We start from the raw sequence: 18,463 nt of genomic DNA, 5'->3' as shown, positions 1-18,463 counted from the left end.
ATTGAGAAGTTGGTTTCTGAGATTGGCCTTAAGGAGAACAATTCCATCAGAAATAAAGGTCATTCCGAACGTAAAGGTTAACACGAGTAAGAGAGAGGGCTGGGGAGTATGGCCCGTGTTGGCGAACGTGGGATCAGGACACGTGCGAGAAAAGGGGAGCCAGTGGATCTGGATGTGGAGAAAATGGGAGGAAATTCCTACCTGTAGACTTCAGGCAGGGGAGAGCCAAGAGCTGTGCGTGGGGAGGAAAGTGGGGCACAGAGGCAAAGTTCATATCGGTGACAGAAGTAAATGGGGGCAGTTCCAGCAGGTAATGGCATGTCATTGGGGGAAGGAACCAATGATGGACACCTAGGGTTGGCTCTCCAGGAGGCAGCCGGAAACCCATTTGTCAGCACTGGAAGCCGAACCCTGGCTGTGGAAGGTGCTAAGAAAACAAGATCCAGCTCCTTCAGTCAAGAGCTGGCCGTCCCAGGCATCCAGGCAAGTGACCAATTCCTGTGGCCCCTTGAAGACTCCAGTGAGGTCTCTGGGAGGTAGGGAAAGGCGCAGCTGGCTCGCCCAGCCCAACTCGTACAGGAGATGGCCCTCAAGGGGAGGCACAGACAGGATCACAACAGGAGGTTTGCTGATGGCTGAAGGAGAATGGGGCATCCGGATGGGCGGGGCCAAGCCGACAGGAAAGCCAGGATGACCCGGAGTGCAGGGCAGCGTCAGGGAGGGCAGCTGGGGCCCACGGCTGGAGAGGGAAGCCACCGGGTCACCAGGGCTTCGTCCACCACAACATGGGTTCGACTTTTTTTTTTTTTTTTTTTATGTTTATTTATTTTTGAGAGAGAACATGTGTGAGTGGGGGAAGGGCAGAGAGAGAGGGAGACACAGAATCCAAAGCGGCCTCCAGGCGCTGAGCTGTCAGCACAGAGCCCAATGTGGGGCCCGAACTCACGAACAGAACCGCGAGATCATGACCTGAGCCAAAGTTGGACACTCAGCCGACTGAGACACCCAGGCGCCCCCAAAAGCTCACTAATTTCTTACGGGATAGCTCAAACTTCCTTAAACATGTTGCCACATGCCGTGTAATAAAAGAACTAATAAAATTAAATTATTGTAATTTTAAAAAGAATATAAGTTTCTAAAAGTCAGCCAGAGATTACAAGAGATTTCATTCAATACAGTAGAAGGAGATCTGTTCAAAAACACTTCCTTCTTTTGTGAAAGTTGTTACCCGGTATAGTAGTATGTATATGGAGGGACTTCAATAAAAAGTTGTCATTTACTGCCTACAATGAGCCATTATTAAGCTCTGTAATTAAATCAGTAAACTCTGGGGCGCCTGGGTGGCTCAGTCGGTTAAGCGGCCGACTTCGGCTCAGGTCATGATCTCACGGTCTGTGAGTTCGAGTCCCGCGTCGGGCTCTGTGCTGACAGCTCAGAGCCCGGAGCCTGTTTCAGATTCTGTGTCTCCCTCTCTCTGACCCTCCCCCGTTCATGCTCTGTCTCTCTCTGTCTCAAAAATAAATAAACATTAAAAAAAAATTTTAAAATAAATAAATAAATAAATAAATCAGTAAACTCTGCACAGTAACCACCAACGTCGCATCTTACCTTTACTATCATTGTTACTATTCCTCCGGTGACCCAGCTGGGACTCAGAATGCGCATCTGAGATCAAATCCACTCAGAAAGCCAAGGAATGAAACGGTGTGGCCCATTTCCTGCAACAAGTTGGCAGGCTGAAATGAGGGAGAGAGGGAGGGGCTTTGCCTAATACCCCGGGCCGGTCAGTAGCTGAGGTCACAGGAGCTCTGGGAACTTGCTAAGTAAGAAAGGAGCAGGGAAAGCAGCCCAGCAAGAGGACCATGTCCTCAGCATGTGGCCGGGGCTCAATGAACCCTTCCTGAGGAGACTGCAATACATGAGGGAGGGAGGGAGGGATGGGGAAGGGGAGTCACAGAGAGGAAGTTGGGGGGAGAGAGGGAAGGGTGGGAGGAGGGAAGAGAGGGGAGGGAGGAGTGGAAGAGGGGAGGGAGGGGAGGGAAAGAAGGGGTGGGGGAGAGAGGAGAGGAAGGGGTGAAGGAAGAAAAGGGAGGGAGGGGAGGAAGGGGTGGGGGAGAGGGAAGGAAGGGGTGAAGGAAGAGAAGGGAGGGAGGGGAGGAGAGAAAGGGGTGGGGGAGGGGAGAGGGGAAGGAGGGGAGGGAGGGGAAGAGAGAAAGGGGTGGGGGAGGGGAGAGGGGGAAGAGGGAGGGAGGGGAAGAGAGAAAGGGGTGGGGGAGGGGAGAGGGGGAAGGAGGGGAGGGAGGGGAAGAGAGAAAGGGGTGGGAGAGGGGGAAGGGAGAGGGAGGGGAAGAGAGAAAGGGGTGGGGGAGGGGAGAGAGGGGAAGGAGGGAAGGGGAGGGGTGAAGGAAGAGAGGGGAGGGAGGAGTGGAAGAGGGGAGGGAGGGGAGGGGAGGAAGGGGTGGGGGAGAGAGGAGAGGAAGGGGTGAAGGAAGAAAAGGGAGGGAGGGGAGGAAGGGGTGGGGGAGAGGGAAGGAAGGGGTGAAGGAAGAGAGGGGAGGGAGGGGAGAAGAGAAAGGGGTGGGGGAGGGGAGGGAGGGGAAGGGAGGGGAAGAGAGAAAGGGGTGGGGGAGGGGAGGGGGGAGGGAGGAAGTGGAGACCAGAAGCCATGGGGAGGGGGAGGGGAACTGCTCTGACCAGCCCAGTGGACCTGGAGAAGCCAGCTTTTATGTGGCCTTTTCTGGGTCAGCAGCTAGGGTTCCTCTTTCAGCTAAACCACAGTTCTCCATTTTGTTTCTTTTAGCAGCCTTAGAAGATAACTTTCTAAGTCACCAGGGCATCATTTCAATGGCTTCTTTATCAAAAGAGTAAAGGGACCTCCTCCTCTACTCCCAGAGAGCAGTTGACAGGGAGGGAATTTCCCCTCCAATGGGTGTGATTTTCCTATGGCAAAGACAATCTGCTAGGAGCTCTGCAAAGACACTAATGTCCTTGAGGAGCTTGAGGCTGAAGACACCACTATCTGTGCATTCGTCAACGTGAGGTTTTCAATACTGTTGCTTAAAATGTATTTAGTAATTGAAGGGAAACATACTACCTTCAATTGAGTTGAGGAGGAAGAAATGGAAAATGATTCACTGGCTGTCTTCAGAGGTAAGAGAGCTAATCATTTATTAATTTTCATATCTCACCAAAGCGGATGGATTAAAGGTTAAAAACATTTATTAATTTTTATTTTTTTAACGTTTACTCATTTTTGAGAGACCGAGAGAGACAGAGCATGAGCGGGGGAGGGGCAGAGAGAGAGGGAGACACAGAATCGGAAGCAGGCTCCAGGCTTCCAGCTGTCAGCACAAGCCCGATGCGGGGCTCGAACTCACGGACCCGTGAGATTATGACCTGAGCTGAAGTCGGACACTTAACCAACTGAGCCACCCAGGCGCCCCTGGGTTAAAAAACATTTAAAAGGAAACAATGGAAAAGATGCCCTTGAATGTGTTACTGATTACGTGCTTCCCACCTGGCTTCTTGTGCTCTCGAATTTCGTCTCCGTGTTTTGTTGGAGAACACTGCAAAGAAGGAACACACAGCTGCACAGCTTGTCGTTTTGTTTTACCCAAGCTGTTCAACAAATCGCTCTTTTTTCACAGCTTTATCGAGGGGTAATTCACATTTCATGCATTCATTCATTTAAAGTGTACAGTTCAATGATTTTAGCATATTTACAAAAGTGGGCAACATCACCCTATTCTAGTTTTCGAATTTTTCTGTCCTCCCCACAAGAATTCCCCCACCCGCTAGCAGTCACGGAAGCCCGAGGCAGCCACCGATGGGCTTTAGGTCTCTGTGATTTTGCCTATTCTGATCTATGTCTATAAATGAAATCGTATAACATGTGAGTTCCTGTTTCTGCTAAGTTTCACTTAGCATAATGTTTTCAAGGATCATCAACGTTGTGGTAGGTGTCTGACTTCATTTCTTAGCAGCGATGAATGAATTACCGTTACTACCGAGTAATACTCCATTGTATGGATACATTTATTTATGTATCTGTTCATAGATTGATGGACACACAGGCTGTTCTCCAGTTTGGGTTATCACGTATAAGGCTGCTTCAACACACAAGTCGAGTTTTTGTGCGAATATATATTTACTCGATGTAGCTCTGATTGACCCCTAAAAATAAAGACAACTTGCTTTAAAAGAAAAGAAGGGTCTGGACTCGGACTGCAGAAATGAACGGGCACGGAAGATGCTTTGAAAGACAGGAATGAGCCACAAAAGCAAACTCTCTACCTAGATTCTGAGAATGAATTCTGGAGGCTACCGTAGGGAAATTCCTTCAGACACCCCACCTGCATGCTCTCGGCATGGAAAGTTCCTGATTCTTTAGCATTACAAAATTTATATGACGTAACTTCATTAGATAAAATAGAACCGAAGGATTGAATGAAGGCGGTAGGAATGCAAGAACTAGGAAAGTTGCTTCCACCCTCCCAAAGACACAGTCGATGCCACCAGAGGGCAGTGTGGACCAGGACAGACGGCAGCGGTCCCCTTTCTCAGCCTGTTTCGCTAGCTGCTCAAAGGCAGGACCTGGAAGCTGATGGCCACCGGTATCAGTTAATGGACCCTCCCTTTAACCGGTGCCTTTAAACTGGGTATTCTTCAATACCGAGAACAACGCGAAAGTGTTTTTCTTCTTTCCGCTACTTCTGAGTATTTATTTAGCTTTGCAATGCATAGCCCTCTTTTTGAGTTTATTTTATTGTTAGATGAAAAAGAATTTTTTTTAAGTCATTTCCACACCCAGCGTGGGGCTCAAACTCACAACCCCGAGGTCAAGAGTCACACGCTCCACCGACCGAGCCAGCCGGGTGCCTCTCCTCTTTACGAATGTACTCACTTTTGTTGCCAAGTGCATATCTCCCCATGGGTGATTGGTCCAGGAGCCAGAGCTTTGGTACCGCAACGGTATGTGGTGCATACGCACCTTGGAAATACACATTCTCTGGGCTTCGCGAGCCGTGTGCGACTCAGACTTGAAGAATCGGGATTTTTAAAAATCACTTTGAATTGCTACTGCTTTCGATTCACTGTTTTCAGCCATTGGTTAAATAGCTTTGACCCTGAAGCTCGGCATTTGAGCAATGCGTTAGGACTAAAACAAATGGGTTAAAACCATGAGATGCCAGTACTATTTTAATTCCAAAATGGATGTGCATTCATTTTCTATAACGTGAGTGAAATCGAAAAGTGGGCTCATTGAGTTGGCGACTCTACAAAATACTCCAGAACGTTAAAATACACACAACACACAAAGATCAGGATATATCCGTTGAAAGAACCCTCTAGCCTCTTAAAATGTCTTTCGCATGTATTTGTATATGCACATATGTGATGGCGAAAGATAGGGTAAAATAGGCAGGGGGGAAAGGTTGGGACCCGAGGTCCCTGGGTGGAGAAAAACACATTTTGGAACAATGCTGGGAGGGTGTGACCACTGCAGACCCCCTCAGGGGTAAGGTTCCTCTCCAGCATGAAACAGACCCCACCTACTCCCCCTCAGGTTCCCCTCAGGAATCTGACAAAAGATCTAACTAAAAATAAGAAATAGACCATGAAACATATGACCCACAAGGAATGATATGGCCATAGACCAGCCTTCATACAACCGAGACGAGCCAATCAGGAATGGACCTCCCAGCACCCAGAGCTATCAAGCCAATAAGGGTGGGACCTGGGAAGGAACAAGAGGGACGGGAGGGGGGGAGGGCCGACCAGAACCTTCTAAAACAAGGACCCTTGCCTACAGTCCGAGGGCATTCAATGCCCCGTCTCTGTAGTGAGAGCTTTCCTAATATTCTTCCTTTCTAATAAACCTATGCCTGCTGCTCGTTCTGTGTCCACCTGTTCATTCTTCGAAGCAGTGAGACGACGAATCCGGGTGTTGAGGTAAAAAAAAAAAAAAATCCTGCAACACATATGACAAACTCCTCTGTTTTCTTTTGGCCTGTGTTTAAAAATTTTTTTAATGTTTTTTTATTTATTTTTGAGACAGAGAGAGACAGAGCATGAGCAGGGAAGGAGCAGAGAGAGAAGGAGACACAGAATCTGATGCAGGCTCCAGGCTCCGAGCTGTCGGCACAGAGCCCCACGCGGGCTCGAACCCATGAACTGGGAGATCATGACCCGAGCCGAAGTCGGCCGCTCAGCCGACTGAGCCACCCAGGCGCCCCATTATATTAGGGCGCCCCCTGCTTTTGGCCTGTGTTTTAAATTTGCACTTCCCCAGTGACTATTGAGGTTCCGTGTCTTCTCATCTGCTTGAGCTACACGCAGTCACTCTTCCGAGATTCTTGTTGCCCCATTTTCACATAGCTGGTGTTTTGCTGACCGATTTCCAGAAGTTCTTTGTATGTCACGGACACCAACCCTTTGCTGGTAGTGTGCGTGGCAGATGATGGCTTACCTCTTCAGTTTCTTTGTGTTTGCAGAAAATTTAAATGTGAATGTAGTTCTGTTTACCATCGTTTAATGGTTCCTACTTTTGGGGCTTTGTTTTTCAAAAATCCTAATGTAACCCAAGATTAGAAAGTTATTATTCAATGTGTTCTTCCAAAAGTTTTAAAGTTTTGCATTTCATATTTAAATCCTTAACCAATCTGAAATTGATTTTTGTGGATGGAGTGCGGGAGGGATCAAATTTCACTTTTCCAGATACATAAACAATTATCGCGCTGTTATTTATGTTGAAGATGCCCGTCTTTACCCGCTTACCGGCAACGCGGTCTCTAACATAAATCACCGTTCCATACATGAGTTCTCCCCTGAAGTCTCTATTCTGTTCCATTTGCATGTCGGCCTGTAACTACCCCGGTAACACAGGTAAGTCACTATAACTGTATAATAGGGCTTGGTGTGTGACAGGGCGATCTTCCACTTTATTTTTCTTTTTCAGGAATGCTGTGGCTATTCTTGGCTGGGCCTTTACTCATCCAGGTAAGATGTTAAATTAGCTTATCAAGTTCCTCGAAAACACTGGAATTTGCCTGGGCCTAAGTGTGAACCTTAAAAAATAAATCTGTCATTTTACTAGCAAAAAAGCAAGTGTATTCAGGAGTATAGCAGAGAACTGCAATCCAGGCCAAGCAAGCTCCGGCAAAACCACACGCAGGTCCAGAGAATGGAAAGAGTCGCACGTTTCATAGACCAAAGGCGAGGAGGAGGGGCTGTTGTAAACCAAAAGCGGATTGGAGTACACTGGGACTTCAAAGGCTTCTCATTGGCTGAACGACGACTGCCTCTCATTGGCTGGACAGTTGCTAGGGGGACGAGGAAGCTTTTCTTCCTCTGCAGGGGCGAAAAATTAGTAGCGACGGGCGTATGAACTCGCCAGGTGCTCTCTTCCTATTGGGTCTGCAAATGATGCCAAGTGGTAGGGGCTGAGAGCTCCCCCTACTGGCCTAAGCGAAGTTTCCTTTTACTAATTTTCACCGATGGTGAAGTCGACAGCAGAGGAGAGAGAAAACGATAAAATGAGAAAAACCACCCTAAGTAAGTCTTCCCTTCCACGTGTTCAGGAAAACTAGTGTTGCACAAAGACGCCTAACAGAAAAGGATGAAGGTGAAACCCCATACAGAGGCGTTACAAGAAAAAAAAGAGGATAAAAAATAATCCTGTAAGTAGTACATCATGCCAGAAAGTCATGCTTCCAAACAGAGGAACGCTGTAATATTTTAAAATAACTTTTACTCCGGGGGCGCCTGGGTGGCTCAGGTCATGATATCGCGGTCGGTGAGTTCAAGTCCCGCGTCGGGCTCTGTGCTGACGGCTGGAGCCTGGAGCCTGCTTGGGATTCTGCGTCTTCCTCTCTCTCTGCCCCTCCCCTGCTCACGCTGTCTCTCCCTGTCTCTCAAAAATAAGTAAATGTAGGGGCGCCTGGGTGGCCCAGTCGGTTGAGCGCCCGACTTCGGCTCAGGTCATGATCTCACGGTCTGTGGGTTTGAACCCTGGGTCGGGCTCTGTGCTGACAGCTCGAGACTAGAGCCTGCTTGGGAATCTGTGTCTCCCTCTCTCTCTGCCCCTCCCCCCATCTCAAAAATAAACATTAAAAATTTTTTAAATAATGTTGAAGGATAGAAAAGAAATGAATATTTTAAATGTTAGACACAAAGTATGCCCCATTTTCATCTCTATATAAATGTTTTCGTCTTTCTTTAAAAATATTTCTTCATTAGGTGAAAACATTGTAACAAGTGAAGTGTTGTTTCAAGTGTTGTTAGTGTCATAGTTAACATTTGCTTCTTGTGTTTACCATATATTGTAATTTTCATGTGGCAAAGCCCCTGGCTCCCAAATGTCATGACACAGAGACTACCAGTACAGTTAAGTAACGTATTATTCTGATAGACAATCAGCCATTTCATGCAGCTTGAAAGATTTTAACATGGGGGTTGGAAACTTTCTCATCTTTAAGATTTAGGGTGTGAGCCAGTGTATACTGAATCAAGCTCATATATTCAACATTTATTGTGCCGAGTAATAAGTTACATAATAGCTAAATGGTCAAGAGTCCTACAAATGGTAATTGACCACCTTTTGAATACTAAATGGAGGGAAGGAAGACCACCGTCCCCTTAGAATGTTCTCCCATACCGACTGATGAGTAAGGACAATCTTGCCTTGGGATATTTTAATCTTAAGTGGTGAAATTAACTAGAGAGGTCAATCACTAGGTAGAACATATCCTCCTGTGTTTGTATCACATTCTTTTTTGTTAAGTTTCAAGAAATCATCTAATTCAGCTTGGAAGCCATGTTGGTCTTCACGAGAGGTGTGCACACACACACCCATGCACAATTACATGTCATGACAGCATCTGAATTTTGGTCCATATCTGCCCCTAAAGAAGTCTCTCATTTTGAAGGAGCAGCCTTCCCTAAGCTTCGATGCCTCATTATATTGTTGAATTACCTGAGTAACATCGAATGGATATAAATAATAATCGCAGAGAGCTCGGGGCTCCAGCCCTGTTTGTCGGTCAAGGCAATATCCTAGAGCTGCTCACATGTCTAAGCAAACCAAAACAGGAACAGAAAGGAAGGTGGTCAACACGACAGAGGAAAACCACAGTGAGATGCCACCTCGCACCTGTCAAAAGGGCTGTTACCCAAAGGACCCGAAAGGAGTGTGAGTGTGACGAGTGCCAGTGCGTGGAGAGGAAGCCCTCTGCACTGTGGGTGGGAATGCAAATTGGTCCGGCCACCAGGGAGAACAGTACAGAGACTCCTGGAACCCCTGCCTGCTGGGAGGAGCCGAGAGGCCACGAGAGGCCCCGAGAAGCCCCGAGAGGCCACGGGGAAGCCACAGGGAGGGGCTCTGGTGACAGTGCCAGCTGGTCCTTCCCTCCTCCCAGGGGGCGGGAGGGGGGTGGGGGGCAGGTGGAAAGTGCGTCCTCCAGTTCCAGCCGCCTCAGGGCCCAGTCATGGGAACAGACCGAAAGCGGCTTGAGCCTTCCCGCCGGAGGCCTCAGGTACCAACGGAGCCTCAAACGCCACTCGGGACAGCCGTCCAAATGGGCCTTTCCACCCAGCCCGTGGGCATGATACAATCGTTGGTCCACGCTGCAGAACGTGGGGTGGTTGCCCACCCAGCAAAGTAGCAAACGCTCAGACCTGGGCCTGAGCCTGGAGGGAAAACAGAACCGAGGGGGCGTGGCTGGCACAGAACGGGCCCTGTGGATGTCAAGGCTGGGCGCAGGTGGTTAGGCCGAGGGGTTAGGCCGGTCGGTAGACTTTGGCCTAGGGAAACCGCGCCTGTTTCTGAGACCACCCTTTTCTTCTCACTTGCATTTACCCAGTCCTTGCCCACGCATGACTTCCATGTGCTCATAGCCACAGATCGGCGAGCCCCACAGGGCAGGCTGCAAGCCGGGGGCACCCCTGGACTAAGACAGGAGGGCCCAAGAGCCCAAGACCAACACACGGTGACACTGGGTGCCGAACTTTGACCCCTTCCTCCATCCCACCACGCTCCTCCCTCCCGCGTTTGCATACGATCCTGCAACACACACAGATCTGTATCGAATAGCAGAGAATAATCACGCACGGTTTCCATGTATGGGTCCCTCCAGCCGGAGGAGCATGAGCCGGTGCTCAGGGTAGCTCTGATTTCTGCACCCCCACCCCCACCCCCAGAGGCAGCTGCCCTTCCTCCTGCGGGACTCCTTGAGCACAAACACCCAGCTTCCCTCTGCTGCGAGATCCAGATCAGCCTCAGTGTCGAGAGCCGCGTTCCGTGTCCTCCTTAACGAGCTGCCTCTCGGTTTTTCTCAGGTAAGAACTACTTAGGGGTCAGCCTCCAGCAAATGCCATCTCTGAAAAGATAGGAAGCAATCAGCGGTCTTCGGTCCCAAAGCACGCGTCTCCTCACACACGCTTCTCACTTCCTAGGTTAATGTCACCTGCTCTCCGTTATCCGTACTTCAAAGGACTGGGTCACCGCTGCTGGTGCCGGGAACTTGCGTGAACCTCGGCCCAGGCGGCACAACCGTTAGAGTGACTGTGGCTTCCTTCGTGACTGCGGGCGGAGGCCACTCACAGCCACTCTGCCACCGTGCTAACTCTGAGCCCTCGTTTTCTACCAGACGCCTCTCAAGAAAATTAATAAATGACTTAATGCATAAATAATAAAATTTAATAAAATAATGTTAGGGGCGTCTGGGTGGCTCAGACGGTTGAGCGTCCGACTCTTGATCTCGGCTCGGATCACGATCCCGGGGTCGTGGGATCGAGCCCTGTCGTTGGGCTCCACGCTGAGCATAGAGCCTGCTTGAGATTCTCTCTTCCCCTCTGCCCCCCTCCACTGCTCACACCCTCTCCCCCCACCCATATATAACAGACCAAAAAAACACAAAACAGAATGTTGTCAAGGGCATTCCCCAGGAACCCTCAGTCTATGAAGCAAAGCCTCTGGGCCAGCAGGTCACAGAGAGGATGCTCGAACCCTGGGGGATGCGGACACAGCTTCCAGGGGGGTGGCGGAGATTTAAGACCGATTTCCGTGTGCCCGCCTTCCAAGGATTCTTCTTCCTAATACTGAGCCTCCCGAAAAGGACTCTTGAGAATAGGAAGCCTTCTCCTGCTCAGGATAACAAAGATGTCCCCTCTCTGCGGGACGCCGTCTTGGGGTGTCAAACCCTCTAGGGCCACAGAGTGGACAGCCCCTCACCACCCCAGGCAGCGTTTCGCTGTCCCCCCGCAAAGCACACGGGGGCTGAGCTGCCGGCTGAAATGCATTTTTTTTTAAATTTTTTTTTTTAACGTTTTTTAATTTTATTTTTGAGACAAAGAGAGACAGAGCATGAACGGGGGAGGGTCAGAGAGAGGGAGACACAGAATCTGAAGCAGGCTCCAGGCTCTGAGCTGTCAGCACAGAGCCCGATGCGGGGCTCGAACTCGCGGACCGCGGGATCGTGACCTGAGCCGCTGTTGGATGCTCGACCGACTGAGCCACCCAGGCGCCCCAGTAACATTTCTGAAGTATTGTCCAGAACTTCTGTGGTGCAGGAGAGAAAAGTCTCTGAGGACTCAGGACACTGGGCTCACCCAGCAGGGACCTCCCTCCCTCCTACACCTGCCCAGCTTCTCACGGCCCCAGGTTCCTCTGAGACGTGGACGCAAGCACCCGCTGGGCCTGCCTGTTGGCGTGTAGGAAGACTGAATAAGATAATTGTAGCAAAACGCTCTCTAATCCAGAAATGGCTGTGTAAATGTAAGTTTTTTTGTTTTGTCCGTCAGCCTCTAGAGGGGCCATCTGTGAACAGAAGGCTTTTGGCTGAATGGATGAAGCAGGGCTGCATTTATTCCTTAGCAAGCGTGTGTTAGTTGTCTGCCTCGGGGTTACACATTTCTTTTCCTTGGGATGAGAACTTTTAAGATCTACTCTGTCAGCCACTTTCAAATGTGACATAGCGCATTATTAACTGTGGTCGTCATGCCTCATGTTTTGAACGGATAGGATTGGACGCGGAGGGCCTCCGGCAGACAGGGAAAGAACGATGGGGAAAGAGCATGGCTTTGGTTTCAGAGCCCACACACCGGGTGGCCCTTCGAGGCCCCAGACCTGCCGCTGGCCTGGCAGGAGGCAGCCTCCGCGGGTCCCCGGCACCCCGAACTCTTGGCTTCCCCTGCTGCGTTCGATGCTGTATTAACACAGGTAAGGGGATTAATTAATGACGAGCGAAATGACTCCCCCATGACACAGACCTTTTAAGACAATGATGAAAGCCGAATTATGATGAACCCATGTTTACTTTAAGCCAGTTAAGACAAACTATGAGTCACCGTCTTGGTCCACGTAAACTCTTTTGTGGTTTGGCCGGCTTTGCAGACCGAAATCAGCCCCGCGGCAAAAGGTAGATTGCTTTAATGACGAGCTGTATCCCGAAGGACTTAGACTAGAGTCCCCTTTTTAATCTGTGGCCAAATACATACTTGAAAGGGACGAAAGGGAAACACAAAGATATACCAAAAGAAGAAAACAGAGTAACAACATGAGCCCGTCCGTCCTAAATTTGACTCGGAAGTGAACCCATGATGCATTTTCTTTAAAGCTGAAACCAAACAAACAGACAAACGTAAACGTACGTCCTAGATTTGGGCCTCCGCAAGGCCTGGAGACAGGGCAAAAAGTTCCAGGACTAAGATCTCGGAGTACAGATCTCCGGGCCGAGGAGTATTATTATTCCTTCTTCATTTTTTTTTTTTTAGCCGCAACTCTACAAAGAACTTTCCTGATCAATTATTTGATGAATCAGATGTGTGCTTCATCGAGGAAGAGTGAACATTCACTCGTTCATCACAGGTGTTCAGGATACTGGACTGGTTTCACCTCGGTCCCCAAAGGACTGAAGCATTCACGGATTTTAACGTATTTAATGTGTATTAACGCATCGCCACTCTGATTTTTTTGATGCTCGGAGAAGTATGATTCTGCCAATGGGAGCCCTCAGGTGCGCTCCTGAGCTGGGCGGTATTCGACAGCGTCCCCTCTCTCTCCAGTGTCCCCGTGCTCCAGGCTTTCGGTGACCAGTCTTCTCTCCCAGCCTGGAAGCCGGGGTTGTCCAGTCGTGGTGCGGGTTGGTCCCAGCTGGTCACCGCCACCGGGACGGTTCAGTGGAAAGGTAACAAGGTTTTTGTTTGGTTGGCTTTGTGTTCTCTTTTTACAGAAAATATACTTGAGGGGCGCCTGGGGGGCTCTGTTGGTTAGGTGTCTGACTCTTGATTTCGGCCCAGGTCATGATCTCACAGTTCTTGAAATCGAGCCCCGTGTTGGGCTCTGTGCTGTCAGCTTGGGATTCTCTCTCTCTCCCTTCCTCTCTCTCTGCCCCTCCCCCGCGTGGGCACTCAAGCACAATCTGTCTCTCTCAAAATAAGTAAATAAACTAAAACAAACAAACAAAAACAGAAAAGAAAAGAAAATATACGTTGAGTTGGTGATAAGATTCACAACTTGGATCCAGCATGCCAGAACGTCTGCTTAACTTTGAGCACATTTCTTAATCTCTGTCTTACTTTCTCTGTCTTTCTCTTGTTCTTAAAACATCCCCAGTGCCGTTCATATCCTTCTCGACTTGTTTTGTGTATCTATTTTCTTAGCTTCTGAGCAACAGCACCCTGCACTTAACTACCAAAAGGGGCGCTGGGAACAGCTGGGTGCCTTCCCAGCTCTTTCTGCCTTAGGATGTGTCCCCCTGGGAAGCACAGTCCAATCACTGGGTTTCAAGTGACTTCAGCGGTGTCGGGGTGGCTCAATCGGTTGACCACCTGACTCTTGACTTCTTCGGCTCAGGTCATGACCTCACAGTTGGTGGGATCGAGCCCCACATCTGGCTCTGCACTCAGTGTGGAGCCTGCATGGGGTTCTCTCTCTCCTTCTCTCCTCACTCCTCTCCTCGCACACGCTCTCTAAATAAATAAATAAACACATACATACATACATAAACTTCTAAAAAAATAAAGTGGCTTCAAAGAATTCTTCCGTGTGGGTACACAACTATTCAATACCAACTTACGTTTCTTCCACTTTGCTTTTAATTACTAGAGGCTGCCTTTCTAAGAATTAAACTGTTGCCTAAAACACTGTTCCGAAGTTAAATCTACAGAACAACTCCTCTCAAAGAATCCTGGCTTCCCTCCTTGCCCCCTTCCGTAGCTCCCTGCACTGAGAACCATCTATCTGTCCCACTTTCCAGGGCTGGGAACAAACAACAGAAAACTTAGTGGGGTGCACAGCTATTCATTAACCTCACTAACTTTGCGGGCCACGGGTCCAGACAGGCCACGACAGGATGACCGGCCCCGCCTTGTGATGACCGCAGGCCTCAGCTGGAAGAGGCCAAGGCCAGGGGGCCCGGGTCACCCACAGGCGGCCGCCGCTGGCTCTCGGCTCCCGTCCAGATGGGCCTCTCCAGGCGTCTCTCTGTCTCTCTGTCCGTGCGAGCGGGTGCTTCCCCACAGCCTGCTGCTGGTGTCCTCACAGCCAGCATCCCGGGCTGTGGCAGCCGTGTGGCCTCGGGAGCCACCCGGGATCCCCTCTGCCACCTTCTCTCTGGCAGGGGTCAGCAATCCCCTCCAGGTTCACGGGGAGGAGGGGGTCTCCATATCTCGATAGAGCAAGACAAGATTCTGGAAGAGTCTCTGGGCTGGAAAGAATGCCAAGGCCACTCTGCGATACAGAGTGCCACCACATTTTAATTAGATATTTTTTGTCCTTATAATTTAAACGCTTTAAGAGAGGAGGAGTGGACAGAACTAGAGGGTATTATGCTAATCGAAATTAATAAGTCAGAGAAAGATCAATATCCTGTGACTTCACTCATATGAGGACTTTAAGATACAAAACAGACGGACACAAGGGAAGGGAAGCAAAAATAATGTAAAAACAGGGAGGGGGACAACACATAAGAGACTCTTAAATATAGAGAACAAACAGAGGGTTACCGGAGGGGTTGTGGGAGGGGGGATGGGCTAAATGGGTAAGGGGCATCGTGGAATCTACTGGAATCATTGTTGCACCATATGGGAACTAACTTGGATGTAAATTTAAAAAATAAAATAAGATAAAAAATTTTTTAAAATTAACAAAAAGAGAGAGAGGAGGAAAAAGGGAAGAGCTATATAGCAGCATTCCATGTCACAGTGGATCTGGGAAGCCGGAGGAGGGTGCTGTCGAGGAGGGGCAGAGGAGGGACAGGACCCCTAAGAAGGAGGAAGAGGGGCAGGGCAGAGAGTACAGGATGGGGGGGTGGGCGTGGGGGGGCTGTGAGGCCAGACCAGTAGGAGCCCTTTTATCTCCATCTACTCCGGGGGAAGACGTTTGTTTCTCTTTGAATGAGCTGAGATTTTTTTTAATTGACTTGTAAATGCTCCTATATAAGGGATAGCTGTTATTATGGGACTTGTATTCAAAGACGGCACAAGCTTCTCTGTGCAGGCAGCGTCATGCGTAATGCATATGGGCCCCTGCCCAGCTCACGGAGGAAATCTTTCTCCAGAGGAGGTGAGGGTGGGTGGAACGACCGAGCACAGTGCAGCATAGCAGACCCCTTCACCCTTACCCCAGGGCCTGAGGGACACATCTCCAGCCTCACGTGACCTTGTCTAATGCCACAGGGTGCCACTCAATGGCTGGCTTTAGAGCTGGTGCTCTTTCCAATAAGCCCGGGCATTAGTTATCTGTATTTTTCTAAGCTACTAAAAACGATCGGTCAAGACCAAAATGTTTAGACTATCTACTACATTAACAGTTAATGCAATATTCAACTATTATTCATAATGCAGACTATTTCTCTGAAGGACGACTCAGTTCTGTAGGAATCCCTGAGAAGTCTACAACAGCTTATTTCTTTTACGGTAAGTCATTGTTAAAAACAGCCAAGTAAACCGTTTGTTCTAATATCTATGCAGGAGGGCATGTGAATGTGTGTCTGGCTGTGTGCACGCATGTGCACATGTAGGTGAGTGAACTCATCTTTTTGCTTTTCCGTCTTCAGAGCCTTTTATGAGAGCAGTCAGAAATACCATAAATAATACACCTTTGAGTAAACATTTGGTAAGAATTCCTTGGCCTTGAAGTCTAAACTTTGTCATCAAAGAATAAAGTTAATACAGTTGACGTTTAAACAACGTGACTTGAACTGCTTGGGTCCACTTACATGTGGGTTTCCTTATGATTTTTTTTCGATTGCACACATATATGTAACCACACAGTTTAATATAGGATGCTAAGAGCACTTTTCTTCATATTTTATGGAAGGACCAAAAATACGTGGACTTTCTATTAATATCCAACACAGCCAAATCGAATTCCTAAACAGACGCGTTGCGATTTGTTTAGAGTCTAAAGGCTTAATGGCAATGATGAAGGGAGGGAAAAGTTTATTTTACATAACTGAACGCAAAACAATTCAAGAAATAGTAAATAAAATTTAATATGGCCTCAGGCACCCTGAAGGAGGCGGTGCCCCATGTGGAGGGGTGTTTGCTACGCCTAGATAGTCTCCTATTTGGAATTCTGTGACTGTAGGGTCATGGAGTCATGAGTCCCCTTCCTCCCGGACATGGTGCGGCCAACCTGCTTTGCTCGACAGCCAGGTCTTTTAGGATCTGTAAAAACAATTGCAAAATTGAAGCGTGTGCCCTTCTTTCTAGCTTCTGGGTGGGTAGACTTCTTTTACTAAACCAGTCAGTTCTTTCAAAGTTGTATCCATCCAAGCATAGAAATGACATTTTCTTTTCTCTGCGTTATTTTAGGACTACAGTATATATACAAAACATGTATCAATCAACTGTTTTCATTGTCAGTAGGGCATCTGGTCAACAGGCTATTAGTAGTTGAGTTTTGGGGGGAGTCCAAAGTGACACGCAGATTTCTGACTGCACACCATTGATGCCCTTAAGCCCTGAGTTGTTCAAGAGTCAACTGTATATTCTTTTTTTATGTTTGTTTATTTATTTATTTATTTTTAACATTTATTTATTTTTGAGACAGAGAGAGAGCATGAATGGGGGAAGGTCAGAGAGAGAGAGGGAGACACAGAATCCGAAACAGGCTCCAGGCTCTGAGCGGTCAGCACAGAGCCCGACGCGGGGCCTGAACTCATGGACCGTGAGATCATGACCTGAGCAGAAGTCGAACGCTTAACCGACTGAGCCACCCAGGCGCCCCTTTATTTATTTATTTTTGAGAGAGAGAGAGAGAGAGGGAGAGAGAGAATCCCAAGCAGACTCCACGATGTCAGCATAGAACCCATCTCGCGGGGCCTGAACTCACGAACCGTGAGATCATGACCTGAGCAGAGATCGAGGATGTTTAACTGACTGAGCCACCCAGGCAGCCCCGTTTGTATACTCTTTTATTTCGCAGTTCAGAGTCTCATGCTGTTTGACTTAGTCATTTTCTGTTCCAGAAAGTTTGTTCCCTGTGGTTCCAACTATTAGTCACATCTTCAAGAAACTTTACCCCGAGACACCTTTGTCTGGCCTCCCTGCTCGTCTCCCATCCCTCTTGCGTTGTAGACACTGCCCACAACAAACACGTCCACAAAATAGTTGCCAGGGTGGTGGCCACATTGCATGGGGAGGCCACACATCCTGGGAGTAAGAGAAGAGAGAGGTCAGAGGGAAAACATCTGGAAAGTGTCCTAACTATCTCAGCATACAAATAACTTAGAATGCAGAGGATTTTTTTTTAAATAAGATTCCCCGGAGGGTGACAAAGTTATTTAGGGATTGAGAACCCTGAATGAGCACAGCAGAGACGGGGGCCACAGTCGCCCGTCACACCCTTAACACACAAGGTCTACAACCAGCGCCCCCAAAGCCAGGTTCAGGGCCAGGAAACAAGCTGCAGAGCTCCCACCTGGAGCACCTTGCTGTCCGTCCCTCCAGCCGAGGGTCCGGAGAGCTTGCGGTGAGAGAGGACGCAGCCCTGAACTCCCAGCCTGCACTGGGCTCAGTGGGCTCGTGCCAAGCCACTAGTGACATCCCTTTTGATGATCGCGACACATTGTTAGAGAGGATCGCTTTCCTACTTTATGAATGAGGAAACCGAGGCTTAGAGGAGCCAGGTTTACACAGGTAACAGGTGGGAGAGCAGTAACTTATAACAGACGATCGGCCGTCGGAGGACATGCTCCTGGCCTCTGTGCGCCTCCTGCTCCAAAACGAGGCAACTTCGACCCGAAGCCCTCATCCACCCTGCGCCTCCTGGCCTAGGTCAAGGCTGTCTGTTTGGGAGACGCCCAGTAAACATGAGCTTTGAGCCCAATGAGGCCCTCCTCCCGGGCTGGCCGGGACCCTGCAGGCTCCCGGGGTGTCGTTCCTGGAGCACACACACAGACAGTGAGGAACATGTTTGAAAACTCTGCACCCTGACATTCCGCACGCTCCATTGTTCCAC

At 49.0% G+C, this 18,463-nt stretch overlaps 2 long non-coding RNA genes across 3 annotated transcripts; one reads left to right on the top strand and one right to left on the bottom strand.

Moving 5' to 3' along the window:
• Positions 1-2,647: 2,647 nt before the first annotated feature.
• Positions 2,648-10,674, top strand: LOC131515179 (uncharacterized). The gene is made up of 2 exons (XR_009263498.1): positions 2,648-3,150; positions 10,351-10,674. It is a non-coding gene; the product is annotated as an uncharacterized LOC131515179 (long non-coding RNA).
• Positions 10,675-16,468: 5,794 nt separating this feature from the next.
• On the bottom strand, positions 16,469-18,274 carry LOC131515178 (uncharacterized). 2 transcript variants are annotated; one of them, XR_009263496.1, is made up of 3 exons: positions 18,096-18,274; positions 17,525-17,655; positions 16,469-16,668 (listed from the first exon to the last, which is right to left on the bottom strand). It is a non-coding gene; the product is annotated as an uncharacterized LOC131515178 (long non-coding RNA). The 2 variants fall into 2 exon arrangements; XR_009263497.1 differs by lacking the exon at positions 18,096-18,274 and adding an exon at positions 17,924-17,985.
• Positions 18,275-18,463: the final 189 nt, after the last annotated feature.

Source organism: Neofelis nebulosa, chromosome 6 (assembly GCF_028018385.1).
Source record: "Neofelis nebulosa isolate mNeoNeb1 chromosome 6, mNeoNeb1.pri, whole genome shotgun sequence".
Taxonomy (NCBI): domain Eukaryota; kingdom Metazoa; phylum Chordata; class Mammalia; order Carnivora; family Felidae; genus Neofelis; species Neofelis nebulosa.
The sequence above is the reverse complement of the archived record's forward strand: the minus strand, read 5'-3'. Positions and strand labels throughout refer to the sequence as shown.